Here is a 15,764-nt window from a genome sequence, read left to right as displayed (position 1 = left end):
ATATGTTTTGAAACAAATGTGAGAAAAAACAAATAAATCTTATATATATTTTTCTAAATCCTTGGGTTGTGTATGTCCACATAGTTTTCAGGAAAAAGCTATATAAGAAAAAAGAATCGGAAGAAAATGTATAGTAAAATACAAAGCGGGAGACAGGGGTAGTTTGAGTTTCATTTTTTCTTTAAAAGTATCCTTGCTCGACTACAACACGTTCGCTGAATCAACAAAAAATTCGAGCATGACCTACTTTTGACCCAGCTTTTATACTACTCCACAGCACCACAGTGCTAGTCTTAGAGTGCCCTGGATTACTCCATAGTCAAAGCTTGTCCTTGGAATGTGCACGGGAACCGCAGTTATTGCATATCGTTTTTGATGGTCCTTCACACGGAATAGTTAATGGGCTGCTACGCAATCAGGATTACACTGGTTGGTTTCCAAACTGAAAGCAGGACAGCTGCCATCCGCGTACACCATAGGGAACCTGGGCTACAGCTTTCACCACAAGGCAAATATTGTGACCCTCGACTGAATTGCTGCAGTTGTTTTCGTAACCTGGATTTGCCCCCGACCATATATATATATATATATATATATATATATATATATATATATATATATATATATATACTTTTTTATTTGATTGGTTTATTACAAACCTTACAAAAGAACACAAACATCAAATTCTTGATCACATCCATTACTAATCCCCCTCCCTCCTTAAAAATACCCATATGCACCAAAAAAGACAACAAAAAACATAGGTCATGCACAGGGGCTGCGCCAGGCTGAAAGTCAAGGATCCCCATTTGTCAACTGAATATATGACCCGGCCAAGTCAATTCAGATACAACCAGAACCCAAGGTCTGTATGTAGCTCATTAGTTGAGTTCATCCGGCTCCATGACCCCTCGGGGCCCTTAATTCATCCTTGGGAGGTTCCAGCATTTGTTCAAGAAACTTAATTGCCGCTAGAATCATAGATGTTTTTTCCCCAAAAATAAACATGCCCCACTACTCTTGAGATGTTCAGGATCTATAGTCCTTGGTTGACTTGCTCATATAAAGCCTTCTCTCATCCTTCAACATTTGGCATTTATAATGTTTACTAGGGAATCTCGAGAGATATTTGGGGAGGCTATTAAGATGTCTTCCTTCATGTTCTAATTTTAGGGCCAATTTATATGAACTTCTCTGATGGAGTGTGTTAATCCAAGCCAGTCTCTTAAACTTGATCTTGACTTTGTCCGGATTGGTTAACAGAACCTTCTCAGTTAAGTCTAATTCTCCAAGCAGATCACTACAGCCACTTTCCAGCCATCCACTATGTAATCTGTGCCCATATACGCTCCTTTATTTAAAATTTCAAACGGAGGTGTCTTTTCATCTGACACGCACTTAGAATACAGGCTCAGTGAACGCCAACATATCATCGATCTGAGTGAATGCAAACCCAATTCAAATCGGACAAAAGAGATGGGCAAAGATTGAGGGAGCACCAACACCTTCTTACAAAAAAGACCCTCTAATTGATCACAAATTGCCTCTGGGAGTAGCCGAGCATATTCCGCTCCGTATATCAGTATTGGCGCCACCTTGAGTCTAATAGAAAGCAACCAAAGGTTTGATTGTGAATTTGCCAAACTTACTGTCAATCTTCATTGTCTGTGCAGCCAGTCTCCTGCATTTTGATTTCTACTTGTCCACCCAAGGTTTTTCAAATAGACTACAACTAAACAAGACTCCCAGATCGGTCATTACATCAACTCTCTCAATTTTCTCAGAGTTTCTTATCCAGCTGAACTTAAATGTTTTCGTTATTCCTAGTTTGGGTAAAATCATGATCTTAGTTTTTTCTGTATTCCCCCGCAAAGAGTTTTCAGCCAGGAAGGTCACCAGTTGCTTTAAACACCTTTGTAGCCCTATCAGTGCATAGTCAATCAATACTAAGTCGTCGGCATAGACAACCCCTGAGAATGAATGGCTGTACATTTTCGGGGAAAAGGCTGCAACTTCTTTCTGACTCTTTTCCAAATCAGATAGGTACTGGTTAATGAATTCTGCCACCAAAGGGCAGTCCTGTTTGAGTCCTCTTGCAGTATTTATTTATTACATTAATATCCCTGCACCTCACATCCTAATTTGAATTGAGGTTGACAAATAGAGGTCTTTTATTGCTTCTTAAAGATCCTGCGGGAAGCACCAACTCACATGTTTTTCCCACAGCTTTTCCCTACTAATTGAGTCGAAGGCTTGCTCCAGATTGATGAGGCTAAATAAATCTTCTGGCCTGATCTGCAAGCTTTTGATTTTAAGATATTAAGCAAGAGGAGGTTAAGGCTAGTGCCAACCCCAGAGACAAACCCGGTTTGTTGTTTATCACGTTGGCTTGCCTCAATAGCCCAATCCTTAAGATGACCCAACAGGATTGATGCAAAGATCTTACCCAGTATATCTGAAAGGGCAATAGCCCTATCATTTTTCGGGTTATCTCCCCCCTTCCTGTAGATTGGCACTATAATTGCCGCCTTCCAAGAAGCAGGGACTTTCCTAGTTACCAGAATCTGATTGAATGACATCCAGCAGAAATCTACCCACTCTTCAGGATTACGTTTTAACATTTTGTTGTACAAACCATCCGGCCTAGCAACTTTGGATGGATTCCATTATTTTATTTTGCCAACGATATCCTCTTGTGTAAAGGCAATTGTCCACGGCCGCCTAGGGTGCTCTACACTTGATACGGATGCTTTAGAACTGCTTGAGAAGAGGACACCAAAAATCTCAATCCAAGCCCTTTCCGAAACATCCGGAATCATGGTGGCCAATTGCCAAGTGGAATTGGTACTTAACAGAGACTAAAGATCACAGGTATTTTTTTAGCTATGATTTTCATCATGCCATCAGTTTGAAGGCGCTGTGCCTTAGTGGAAAACAGTCAGTTTCTGCACTGCTGTTTCCGCTATTTTTTTCCTCAGGTGCTCTTTATCCTCTCTTTCACTACACTCTAGTTGCCGTAAGTCAGCTCTCAATTGACTTTTTTGTTTTTTGACTTCTTCATTGATGTAATACAATCGGGCAATCCTATGGTTATTCCCATGCCTTACATTCGTTTGAAACTTTAGAAGAAGGCCATCATGATTCCCACCCATAGGATTTGGAGCAACACTTCCTTAGAGCTTATGTTTTTTTTATTTTTTTAAACTTTATTTACAAAACTATAAAATCACATACATTACAATACACTCCATAAAACATTTAAAGTACTTGAAACCATCAAAACACATTTTTTTTAAAACAACTAATTACATTGCTGCATATAACCACACATAGCCCCCAGCCTAATTCACCACATCCCCCAGTCACCTCCCCCCAGCCCCTATTTACATAAGTACAACACCAAGTCTAGTATAGCTGAAGAAATTTACCCCAAATGTTCTCAAATAAAATCAATTTCCCTTCCCTTCTGTAAAGTGTCCTCTCCATAGCCGCCAAGTCATGCATTTCAGTCAACCATGTCTCAATATTCAGAGTCAATACCGACTTCCGCAAAACAATTTTCTTACCGATCATTGCCCCTCAGAACAACCACTTCTTCTGATTCTGAGTAAGATCCGCCAGAGACTTATCACCCCCAATATCACCATTTTGAAATCCAAAGCAGGTAAACCCTCAATCACCACATTGCACACCCGACCAACCTCACCCCAGAACAACCTCACCAACCTGCAGTCCCACAGCATGGGCTCCAACGCACCTACCACATGAATACACCTCCAACAATCCGAGCTCTCTGACATCCCCCTACTCACCATTCTCTCCGGTGTCCAAAAAACCTGATTAAGAATCTTTATCTGCCTCGACCTCTCCGTGAGCCCCAAAGAACATAACTTAACATTTTTACACATCCTGTGCCACGAATCCTCAGAAATATCCGAACCAATTCTCCTACCCCACTCCTCTCTCAACAAGTCATTACCATTGTAGTGCGACACAATCTCTTTATAGGCTCGACTGGCCAGGCCACCTTCCCTCCCAATCGGTTTCCTAGTAAACAAACACAGATCAGTTTTACTGTCAAAGTCCACAACCCCAATTGTCCGTTTCAGCTTCATACAATCTGAGATCTTAAAATTCTCTATGTCAAAGTGCCGCTGCAATTCCCTTGCAGACATCCAAATACCATTCTCAAACAGATCAGCCACCCACCGCACTCCACCCAAAAACCAATCCGCCCAAAAAAACCTTAGAGCTTATGTTAATTTCTGTTACTTCGACCACAGGTGGTCTAAGTGTACAAAAAGAAGTAGTGGAACTATGCTGCCTACTGGCCTGCCCCCAGTCCCCACAAACCCCATTGCCATGCCCCCTCCCACGAACAATACAAACGCCCAAACACATATACCTGCAGCTTAAGGAAAAATGCAAGTTTCAACTTCTGCCTACACTTTTATTTTAAAATGAAACCATTCTGGAACTGTTTCTTTTTCATATAAAAGTATTGGAACAGTAAAACCTAACAGAAAAAAGTAGAGGAGCACCGGTCCTAACCGCTCCTGCCCACTTTGACCACTGACCTAAACAATTTCTTGCCTGATTTGTTTGTACAACCCTCCCTGTGGTACTCGACAACTCCCTGTACTGACCTTTCAGGCAGAGCTGTAAAAGAGCACGGTCACTCATACTAGTGGGCGTGACATTCAAGCAGTGCAGATGGCTAACCAAAGTTACAGAGGCACAATAATAATCCAGGTGCGCCTTTTGAGAGTCCTGCACCACATTGTTCTTCCCGGCATGTCACCACCAAGTGCGCCATTTGTCATGCATACTGCCCGTTCTTTCCTCTCCGACATCCAAAGAGCTGTTTTTTTATGCATACGGCCTTGCCGAAGTATTTTCCCCGAGTCATTCAGAAACCTTACACTGAATTCTACACAAATCAGAAAAAAGAGGGGAGCTTTTGAATCCAATCAGGCCAGTAATCAGACCAATAAAGTCCTCATCACCAATCCCCACCGAATTCCAATACACATTGAATAAAACCAACAGCGTTGGAACCTCACTAGGAGCTACTTCCCGCTCCAATTTTACCATCTGGGCACACGCACTTGGGTTTCTGAAATCCAAAATGTTAAAACATTGCCCCATTTTCATCTAGGTCATTAGGCCAGCTGGGGGTCTCCCACTTTCCTTGATATAGCCGGATTAAAGCATATCTCATATCCTTCACAGAGTGGTTTTGTTACCAACCAGGTCGCCTGAAGGCAAATGAGATCAAATGTATACACGTTTGGTTCTCCGTTCCTACACAAGGGAGCAAAGCCTCTGGTATTCCATGAGGCCACGCTCAGTTCGGAGGACGCCACAGAACCAGTGAGTTACAGATTATGTTTTTGTCCAAGTGAACCCAAAAGAATGTATTAAGTGAGTGTGGATAGTGAAACTGCTTATAGCAGCCAATAGGGAAGGGGCTGCATATCAAAATGTTTATAATTTTTTAAATTGATTTCATAGTTTATTACAAACTTTTATCAAAACCTTTTATAAAATACAACACCCCACAATATGTCTCACATTGGTTTGTCTCAACAGTCCCAAAACCCTGTCCCATCCACCCATCTGGAAGAAGAGCCAATAACATAATAGGAAACAAGTCATGCAGTGTGCAAACACTATAGGGCCTGATTTATAAAATTGTTTTTCAATGGTGCACTCCCTTCAGAAAATGTGTTGAAAATCAGGCACTTGTCTGTTCATGTGCCTGATTACCAAACGCGTTATTCAATGGGATCTATCCACTTACCTCTCTATGCATCCATGTATTATATCCACCTGTCTTTATAGACACTCAAGCCTATTTCTGCAGGAGTCTGTCCTGATACATTCTGGTTTCACCATCACCGTCTTGTGGACAATGCTGGATTTGACTTTTATGGACTTCATTCATTCATGGTGTGTCACCCTTTCTCAACTCTCATGCTGAACTTCTTGTGCATCTTGTACTCATGGTGACCCTGAATCATGCTGTTCCCATCTTCATCTTGTATCCTGGCTTGCAACATTATGTGTTACTACTGACTTCTGCAATTGTATTCACTCTCCCCTCTTGCTTCTCCACTCTTTTGACTGCTAACTCTCTGTTCTCTCCTCCTTTCCCTTCTCCCTTTTCCTATCTCCTCCTCTTACTTTCTTCTATGCACTTACTCTATCAGAATTGTCCCTGGACCTAGTATGATAGCAACCTCTCTGTCTCCTCCTCCCTCCCCTTACTGTTTTTTTCCCCCCCATCATCCCTCCAGCACTATCTGAAATGTCGTCAGGCCTAATATGATAGTCGCCTGTTTTGTTCCTCCCCTACCTTTGTGCACCCCTCTCCCTCACCTCTTTTTTTTTTTTCCGGCTCTACCAGAAATGTCGTCAGGCCTAGTACGGTAGACGCCTGTCTGTTTCCATTTCCTTCCCACTCTCCCCCTCCCCTCCTTATCTATGTTTTAGCTCTTGCACTATCTGAAATGTCGTCAGGCCGAGTACGATAGTTAATTTCACATCCTTACTGTTCATGGCCTGTAAGAATGTCATTGTTTTTTCCCTTGTTCCCTCCCTTGCCTTGAAGCGCTTTGAAACACATTGTGTATAGGCGCTATATAAATAAACTATCATATCATCATATCATATCATATATCATATCATGTCATATCATATATCCACCTACCTCTCCATGCATCCATGTATCCTATCAACCTGTCATTCTATCCACCTTCCTCTCCATGCATCCATGTATCATATTCACCTGTCTTTCTATCCACCTACCTCTCCATGCATCCATGTATCCTATCCACCTGCCTTTCTATCCACCTACCTCTCCATGCATCCATGTATCATATCCACCTGCCTTTCTATCCACCTACCTCTCCATGCATCCATGTATCATATCCACCCGTCTTTCTATCCACCTACCTCTCCATGCATCCATGTATTATATCCACCCGTCTTTCTATCCGCCTACCTCTCCATGCATCCATGTATCATATCCACCCGTCTTTCTATCCACCTACCTCTCCATGCATCCATGTATCCTATCCACCCGTCTTTCTATCCACCTACCTCTCCATGCATCCATGTATTATGTCCACCTGTCTTTCTATCCACCTACCTCTCCATGCATCCATGTATCCTATCCACCTGTCTTTCTATCCACCTACCTCTCCATGCATCCATGTATCATATCCACCTGTCTTGCTATCCACCTACCTCTCCATGCATCCATGTATCCTATCCACCTACCTTCCTCTCCATGCATCCATGTATCATATTCACCTGTCTTTCTATCCACCTACCTCTCCATGCATCCATGTATCCTATCCACCTGCCTTTCTATCCACCTACCTCTCCATGCATCCATGTATCATATCCACCTGTCTTTCTATCCACCTACCTCTCCATGCATCCATGTATCATATCCACCAGTCTTTCTATCCACCTGCATCTCCATGCATCCATGTATCATATCCACCTGTCTTTCTATCCACCTACCTCTCCATGCATCCATGTATCATATCCACCTGTCTTTCTATCCACCTACCTCTCCATGCATCCATGTATCATATCCACCTGTCTTTCTAGCCACCTACATCTCCATGCATCCATGTATCATATCCACCTGTCTTTCTATCCACCTACCTCTCCATGCATCCATGTATCATATCCACCGTCTTTCTTTCCACCTACCTTTCCATGCATCCATGTATCATATCCACCCGTCTTTCTATCCACCTACCTCTCCATGCATCCATGTATCATATCCACCCGTCTTTCTATCCACCTACCTCTCCATGCATCCATGTATCATATCCACCCGTCTTTCTATCCACCTACCTCTCCATGCATCCATGTATCATATCCACCCGTCTTTCTATCCACCTACCTCTCCATGCATCCATGTATCATATCCACCCGTCTTTCTATCCACCTACCTCTCCATGCATCCATGTATTATATCCACCCGTCTTTATTTCCATCTATCTTGTCTGTATATACTATCTTTCTTTCTACCCCTCTCTCTGTATCTAGTCTTGGGCCTATCTATCTATCTATCTATCTAACTATTCATCTGTCTATCTCTGTAGGCGCTATCTATCGATCTAGCTCGTTCATAATCTATGTGCGCATCTCTATATGCATTGATATCTCTATGGGCCGAGGCTGTACGTGTTCTATTGACTTTATAAATAATAACTCAAGTGTCTCAAATCGTGATTCTAACTATAGAACCTCCCCTCCCCCATCTCTCTCTCTCTTTCTCTTTCTCTCTCTCTCTCTCTCCCCCCCTCCTCCACTCCCCCCGGTGCATTCGGGCTTAGCAATAGTTAATTGGGCCTTATCATCTCTCCACCCTCATTCATCTCTCTTGATAATAGATCATCGTATTTTTTTTTATTGTCTCTCCGAATTCCACGCCCGCCCACCACACCCTGAAGGCACAGTTTTCGCGTCAAAGTCTCGATCGTTTTTTTTAAATTGTTCATACACTCTTGGATGGCCGCCAATTCCGCCGTTTAGGACCATATTGGCCCTATTTTCTTTTACTGTGTTGGGAAGCTTCTCAGAAGCTCTCAAGGCATTCTTATATACATCCGAATCGTGAACTGCCTATGATTTTCCTCAGAGGTATATGAAGTGATTTTACAATAATAATAACAATCAGAAAAGCAGCGAATACTTACAGCCTTAGTAAAATAATAAACACGTGTACCTAACGTTAATGTAGTGATATAGTTTTATTTCATATAAGAAAGAAGGGGTGTTTTTTATTTGTGAATCTTTGTGGTTGTAAAAGACCTGATCAAGAAATCTGGTCCGGTGATGAGGGGTAAAGACGCTAAAAGGCGGGCAGCCAGAGTGAGGGCGGGATGTTGTTGGACGGGCAGAACACCGGGCCACAGACACTCATTCCCGAACTTCCGACGTTTTAGCGGCGCTCGAGACAATAGCCACGGATGAAGTCGCGTATATTTTCTTAGGGCCAAAACTACAGTAGTTGAAGTAAACGCTGGACGCGATCTTTCAACAACGCTCGCAGAATTTCCGGTCATTTTCCTCGAGAAACTGAAAGATTTTTCTTCGAGTGGCGACAAGTTTCAGACTTTCGGGGCTGAACTTTTTTTGCAGGAAACCGCTGCCATCCACTCGGGCCAGGGAACTCCACGTTCTGACTGCAATTCTCAGTAAATTGCCACAAAAAAATAAGCGCTGGTTCTGCTCCTAACGCAGCAGAGGTCGCAGGAGGGCACAAAGAAAGGTGTCTAATTGAAAGACAGCGTGGCATATTTAGCAAATATTTTATGGAAAGTGTAGCTTAAAACAGATACGGGCATTATAGTCCTTTTCAGAGTGTTTAGGAATACAATGCATCAATGTTTAGTGAACTACATCGCTAATACAAACACAAGTCCATCACAATTCAACTTTAACTCACACCCCAGCACCAACTTCACAAGACTCATTGGGCCCAATTCACAGAGCGTTCTCCAGTGGGGGTTTGCCATTATAAAACTCTTCTGTGAATTAGGGCCAAATTGTGACAATAGCAGAGATGTAAACTGCATTTGATTTAAACAGAGCGTTGTGGAGAAGCGCTGTAGTGTGAGTTAACCACTAGCATTTAATACGGCGCCCTGAAACATTTCCCATGTAAGGGTGCACCTTTTAAACCCCCCTCATAAGTACGTCTGCACAGGGTCGGACTGGGACAAGAAATAGGCCGGGCCACCCAAAAAAAAGTGGCCCACCCCTCGCCTCACGACCCTTGACCTCTGATGACATCACCGGAAGTGATGTCATTTGACCCTACCCCAAAGTGACATCCCGGGAAGCGATGAAACACGACCTTTCACCCCTTGACAAAACAGGAAGTGGCATCAAATAGCTTTGTTCCTAAGTATGCTAAATTACTGTGAATCCAAGCAGACATCCAAGGCTAAATGATAATACGTTATTGTATAGCACTTACGCTTAAGCTCTTTTTTATAGAACAAATATGCATACAAGATCACCCAACCTGTGTTGGTACTCATTTATCAACCTAAGAAGGATGAAAGGCTTTTTGAAAAAAAAAATAATTGAAAAAGAAACATATTTTTTTTTTCAATTTCTTTTTCTCCAAACCGGCCCAGGCATGGCCAGAAACCGTCCCGACTCCCCAGGGTCGATTTCGGCCCGGCCACGGCCGAAAGGCCAATCCGACCCTGCGTCTGCATTGTGTCCGGCTTTACATCAGGGACAACCTTGATATCGATAGAATGTTTATTACTCAGTTATGGCAGTCCTAACCTTTCGAGACTTCACTTTTTATAGGGAGTAATCTTAACTTTTATTTTTATTTAGAAAACGTGTTATTTTCCCAGTGCTTTCCTTAATTTGTACTGTGCGTTAGTTGTATTGGTTTCCTACACCCACGATATCATTGATGGTGAACTGTGTGTATTTGTTCTTATCTATTTATTTATTGTCCATTTTTAAGATGCTTATACATCAAGTAAATTGTGTTTCAAAGCGCCCACAGGGCAAAAGGGGAGGGCACATGAGAGTAAAAACCACATATAATAACAATGAAGAAAGAGAGAGGCGGCCCTACTAGGCCTTGTGAACATTCAGGAAAGACATTTCTAACAGAAATGACATGCACAGGAAGTGATAAAGAGGACAGCAGCAATTCTTTGGAAGCATGCTTTTAAAAAGCGATGGATGTCTGAGTCAGAGTAGGCCAGATCATGTATTTGTATTTGTATTTATTGTTTTTTTGTAGCGCTTTAATCCAAAGCGCTTTACAGTTTAACAACAATAATACATAGAACATGAAACAATAGAAGCAATGACAATATAAATGAATCAAACCAGTAAAACAGCATGTAGAACAATTTGCATATGAGGATGAAGAAGGAAGGAGGAGGTGGGGAAGGAAAGGACGAGGGAGAAGGTGAAGGGAGTAGAGAGAGTCAGTAGGAAGAAGGGAGGACATAGGAGAGAAGGGGAAGGTAAAGAGAATTAAGACAGTGGTACACGAGGGGAGAGAGAGAAAGGTGAAAGGGGAAGTGGGAAAGGTGTTAGGGTGGGGAATGAAGAAGGAGTGCTGGGGGTCACGTAACTAGGGGTGCTAGGAGACATAGACTGAGGACAGAGCTGGGGACAGACATTAACAAGTAAAACAATAGGGGCCAAGTGCCTTGACACGTGATCTGTGTGCATATTTATATATAGTTCTTGCATGTCGGACAAACCTGGGGTGTAGAGGCACTGGCGTAACAGGGGCCCCCGCAGCCCCCGTGGTGCGGGGGGGCCCGCGGTGTGGGGGGCCCCACCAGCACATGGCTGGGAGGGGGCCCCAGTAAAAAAAAAAAAAAAAAAAAATATTTTTTTCTAAAAAAAAAAAAGTTTCTTTTGAAATTCACTCTGCATTCATAAAGAACATTTCTGTAACAGAAATAATTTCTTTATGAAGGCAGAGTGACTACAAAAAGAAACTTTCTTTTTGAAGTCTGAGGGCCCCGTACCCCATGACATGGAAGACCCTAGGCTGGAGGCCTCCATGTCATGGGGTGGGGGGGGTTGGGGAACCCTATGCCTTCAAAAAGAAATTGTTTGTTTTTGAAGCCACTGAGCCATCATAAAGAAATTATTTTGATTATGGTTCGGTCCTTAACTGAAATAATTTCTTAATGAAGTTATAGTGACTTAAAAAAGAAACAATGGGGCTCATTCTGACCATGCCGGTCCGGAAACAACGGTGCTGGTAAGCTTACAGGCACTGTTTTTTCCGGACCGGCATATTACAGGTCTGCCTGGTGGGGCTGCCGTGCCCGACAGGTCTGACCCTGCCAGACACAGCAGCCACGGTAGGCAGACCTGTCACGGAAGCACCGGCACCGTTAACAATGGTGCAGGTGCTTCTGTGTCCCCATTCCCGTGGAGTCTGGGGTTTAACGAAATTACCGGCACCTGATTTCCCAGCCGCCGGACTTGAAATAGCACGGTGGCACCGGGAAGTCAGGCCATAGTAATTTTTTATGGGTCTGGCGGCAACCCGCCGGTAGCACCGGCACGGTTACCGCTGGACCCGTAATGAGCCCCAATTTCTTTTTTAAGTAATAGGGCCCCCCCTCAACTCCATGAGGTGTGCGTGTGTGAGTCTATGGTGAAAGGGTGCACACTCAAATGTATAGCTGGCTGCCTGTGTGTGTATGGTGAAAGGGTGCACACTTAAATGTATGGGTAGCTGTGTGGGTGTGCCTGCATGGTGAAAGGGTGCACACTTAAATGTATAGGTGGCTGCCTGTGTGAGTGTATGGTAAAAGGGTGCACACTTAAATGTATGGATGACTGGGTGTGTATATGGTGAATGGTGTGTGTGCTTGTGTACAGGGGCACAAGAAAACCTTCATTTCGGGGGGGCTAACCCTTCAAATGTTGGGAGAGGCACTAACTTCACATGCGGTGGAGAGGGGGAAACTTATTTGTGTGGGCGCATCCAAATTATTTACGCATTTTAATGAGACTATTCTAGTGCAGATTCAATGTTACAAGCAGTTAGCTCTCTCCTATAAGTCTCCTGTTCCCTCTCTACCCTTCCAATCACTCCCCTGGCATGCAAGTACTAAACCCACATCACGATTTCAATCGCCTAAACAATGTGGAATTTGAATGCAGGTACTAACAGTGAAATGCTTTACGTTGGTAATTGCTGGGTTCTTGTTAACAGCAAAAACCAGGTGCCGTTTAAAATCTGTGTCCTGTTCGGTCTGGCAACTGCTCTAAAGGTTAGCCAAGTTGAGTCAATATAGCCCAAAATGTCAGGGGGGGGTAGTGCTGAAGCCCAGTCAACTCAATGGTGTTGCGCTACTACTTGTGTTTAATGCCTTGCTTACTCCTAGCCCTATTCTTCCTCGTCCCAGTACTTATATACGAGGCAGTACGTGTGTTCGAGGCACTCTGCCTCATACAAAAGTACTGGGAAGAGGTAGAGGTACATGGAGGTAATGCCTGATTTAGCTATCTGTAATCTTCATCACTCCTAGTCCCACTGTTCCTCATCCCAGTACTTACCTATGAGGCAAGGAGCCTCATACGAAAGCTCTGGGACAAGGAAGAGGGACGCAGAGGTAATTCTGGGCCAAGGAGCTGATTGTGGAGGTTGGGGTGGTGGGTGGGAGGGAGAGTGGATGTGTGGGGGGGCAGGATTGTGTGATAAATCATAATGGTTGTCCATGTCCAGGCTAAGCAGGCATGATATGTGGTATTAGTGGCTAGAGAGGCATTTTGATTTAGCCAGTCTAGTCATTCCTCAGTTTGGTATGACTTTCATTTAACTGGACATTTCTGATAAAGTAGTCCTGCTAACTTTAATTACCTGGCTAGATTGGCATTTGGGTGCTGCCAGTCTAGCCATTTCTTACTGCGGCATTGTATATTTTTCTGGGCATCTGTGATAAAATGATATGATGTGATTGAAGTCATTTATAATGCGCCTTTACACAAGTATACACAAGGGAGGGATGATAGAGGGAGGACAAGACAAACAATCTCACTAGGCCTTGTGTCATTGTGAGAACGAGAAGTGCAAGGGAAAAGGGAAAAGGGAGCAGGGAAGTGCAAGTGAGAGGGGAGGGGAAAACAGGGCAGCAATGCTCTCAGTAAGTGCAGCCAGGGCAGAGAAGCTATTGGTTGTGCAAGGAGAACAATGGACTGCAGGGTTACAGTTACAGCCCCTAAGTGCATGGTAGGCCCGGAGGCAGTGCAAGGGTGACCAATCAAGAAAGAGCCTGGACTCAGAGAGACTCTGAGGGTAGCCAAGCAGCCAGTCAGTACAGCAGACATGTAGGTCAGGTAGGTCAGCAGGGGGGGAGAGAGAGCGAAAGCAGCAGAGAAGAGGAAAGCTTTTAGCTGCTTCCGAAACTTCAGGTTGTCCGCCTCAAGTTTGAGAGGGGCAGGGAGGCCATTCCAGTTGGAGGCACCAGCAGAGGAGAGAGGTCTACCCCCACTCTCTGCCTGGAGAAATGTCTAAGCCTTAGAGAGTTGGAGGTAGCTGAGTGAAGGGTTAGAGAAAGAAGGTTTTTTGGAAGAGGGCATTGGATTTAGTGTTGGCACTGGCCCCAGAAAGCCTTGTGGGCAATGCAAATGTTCTTGAACCTGATCCTTGCAGCCAGTGGAGAGATTTCAGGGCTGGAGAAATACAATCCCAGGGCTTGAGGCCAAGGCTAAGTCTTGCAGTCCTGTTCTGGATTATTTGCATATGAAGGAGACTAGAGGAAGACAGATTGAGAAAGTGGCTGTTGCAGTAGTCCAGCTTAGAGACAGTGAGCTTCTGGTGGAGAGTGAGAAAGGGAAGAGGAGGAGCAGCTGGTAGTGGGACTTCTTGGTGATGTCCGAGATGTTAGGAGAGAAAGAGAGTGTGGCGTTGAAGATGACACCAAGGTTTTTTGCCTCGCAGGAAGGCAAAGGAAGAGGGCCCAAGGTGGTCTGCTATAGTGAGAGAGGAAACACAGTGGGAAGGGTCCCAATGAGAAGGATCTCTGTCTTACTGGCATTAAGGCAGAGATTGTTGGAGGCGCACCAATCCTGAATCGTGGATAGACAGTCAGGAATGAGCAAGAGAGGAGAGGAGGATGAGGGGAGCCTGAAGGAAAGCTGAGTCATCCGCACAACACTGAAAGTTAGAGGATAAGGTAGAGATCAGGGAGGCCAAAGTAGCCAAGTAGAGGTTGAAAAAACAGCGTGAGAGGATAGAGCCCTGGGGAATGCCACAGGTAGAGAGAGGTGGCGGAGAGAATGGGACCACGATCGACCTGGGAGCGGAGTGGCGGTCCAAGTGGAAGTAGGTCAGTCACTCTAGGGTCTGATCTGTGATGCCCAGGTTCTCACAGAGTCGATTGATCAGGATGGCGATGTTGACCCTGTCGAAAGCAGAGGAAAGATGAAGGATGAGAATAGAAGGAATGCTGGAATCAAGGTTAGAGAGCAGCACAGGTGTTAAGGAGAGCAGTTTCCATGCCTCTGGCAGCTCTGAAGCCAGACTGATGGTCATGGAGACAACCAACAGATTCAGTGTGGAGAGTAAGCTGGGAGATGGCAAGCTTTTCCAAGAGTTTGCTCAGGAAAGGTGGAGATTGAGCGATAGTTTTCCAGCAGGTAGGATCAGCAGACTGCTTCTTGAGGAGTGGGTGCACAAGGGAGTGCTCAAAGGGAGTGCTCAAAGGGAGAGGGGAACATTGCAGTGGCAAAAGAGTGATTACAGAAATCGGCCAAGGCTGGAGCGAGGGTGTCAATATGGGCTTTGATGGTTCTGGAGGAGCAGCGGAGCACCTGTTTGGATGACACTTTCATAGATCGGACTTGTCTAGAAACCTCGTCAGGTGTTGTCAGAGAGAAAGAGGAAAAAGGAGGAGGAGAGAAGAGATGGCCAAAATGGGCCGAGAGAGGAAGAGGACATAGAGGACAGGATGTCCTGAGATTTAGCAGAGAAATGAGAGGCCAGAGCTGTACAGAGGCCATGGGAGGGAACAGAAGAGGTATAGACCACAACAGGATTGACCAGTTCCTTGCAGATTTTAAAGAGTTTGGCCGTGTTGTTCGGGGCCATGGAGACACATGCTTTATTGTGTGCTCTCTTCTTGATGAGTGTTATTGCTTTGACTGGCATTTTGCTGAAAACAGTCTAGGTATGTCTAAATGTGGCCTGGCATTCTGTACTATAATGTTATTACGTGTTTACA

Source organism: Ambystoma mexicanum, chromosome 10 (genome assembly GCF_040938575.1).
Source record: "Ambystoma mexicanum isolate Mex_15411 chromosome 10, UKY_AmexF1_1, whole genome shotgun sequence".
In the NCBI taxonomy this organism is placed as follows: Eukaryota; Metazoa; Chordata; class Amphibia; order Caudata; family Ambystomatidae; genus Ambystoma; species Ambystoma mexicanum.
This window is presented reverse-complemented; position numbering follows the sequence as displayed.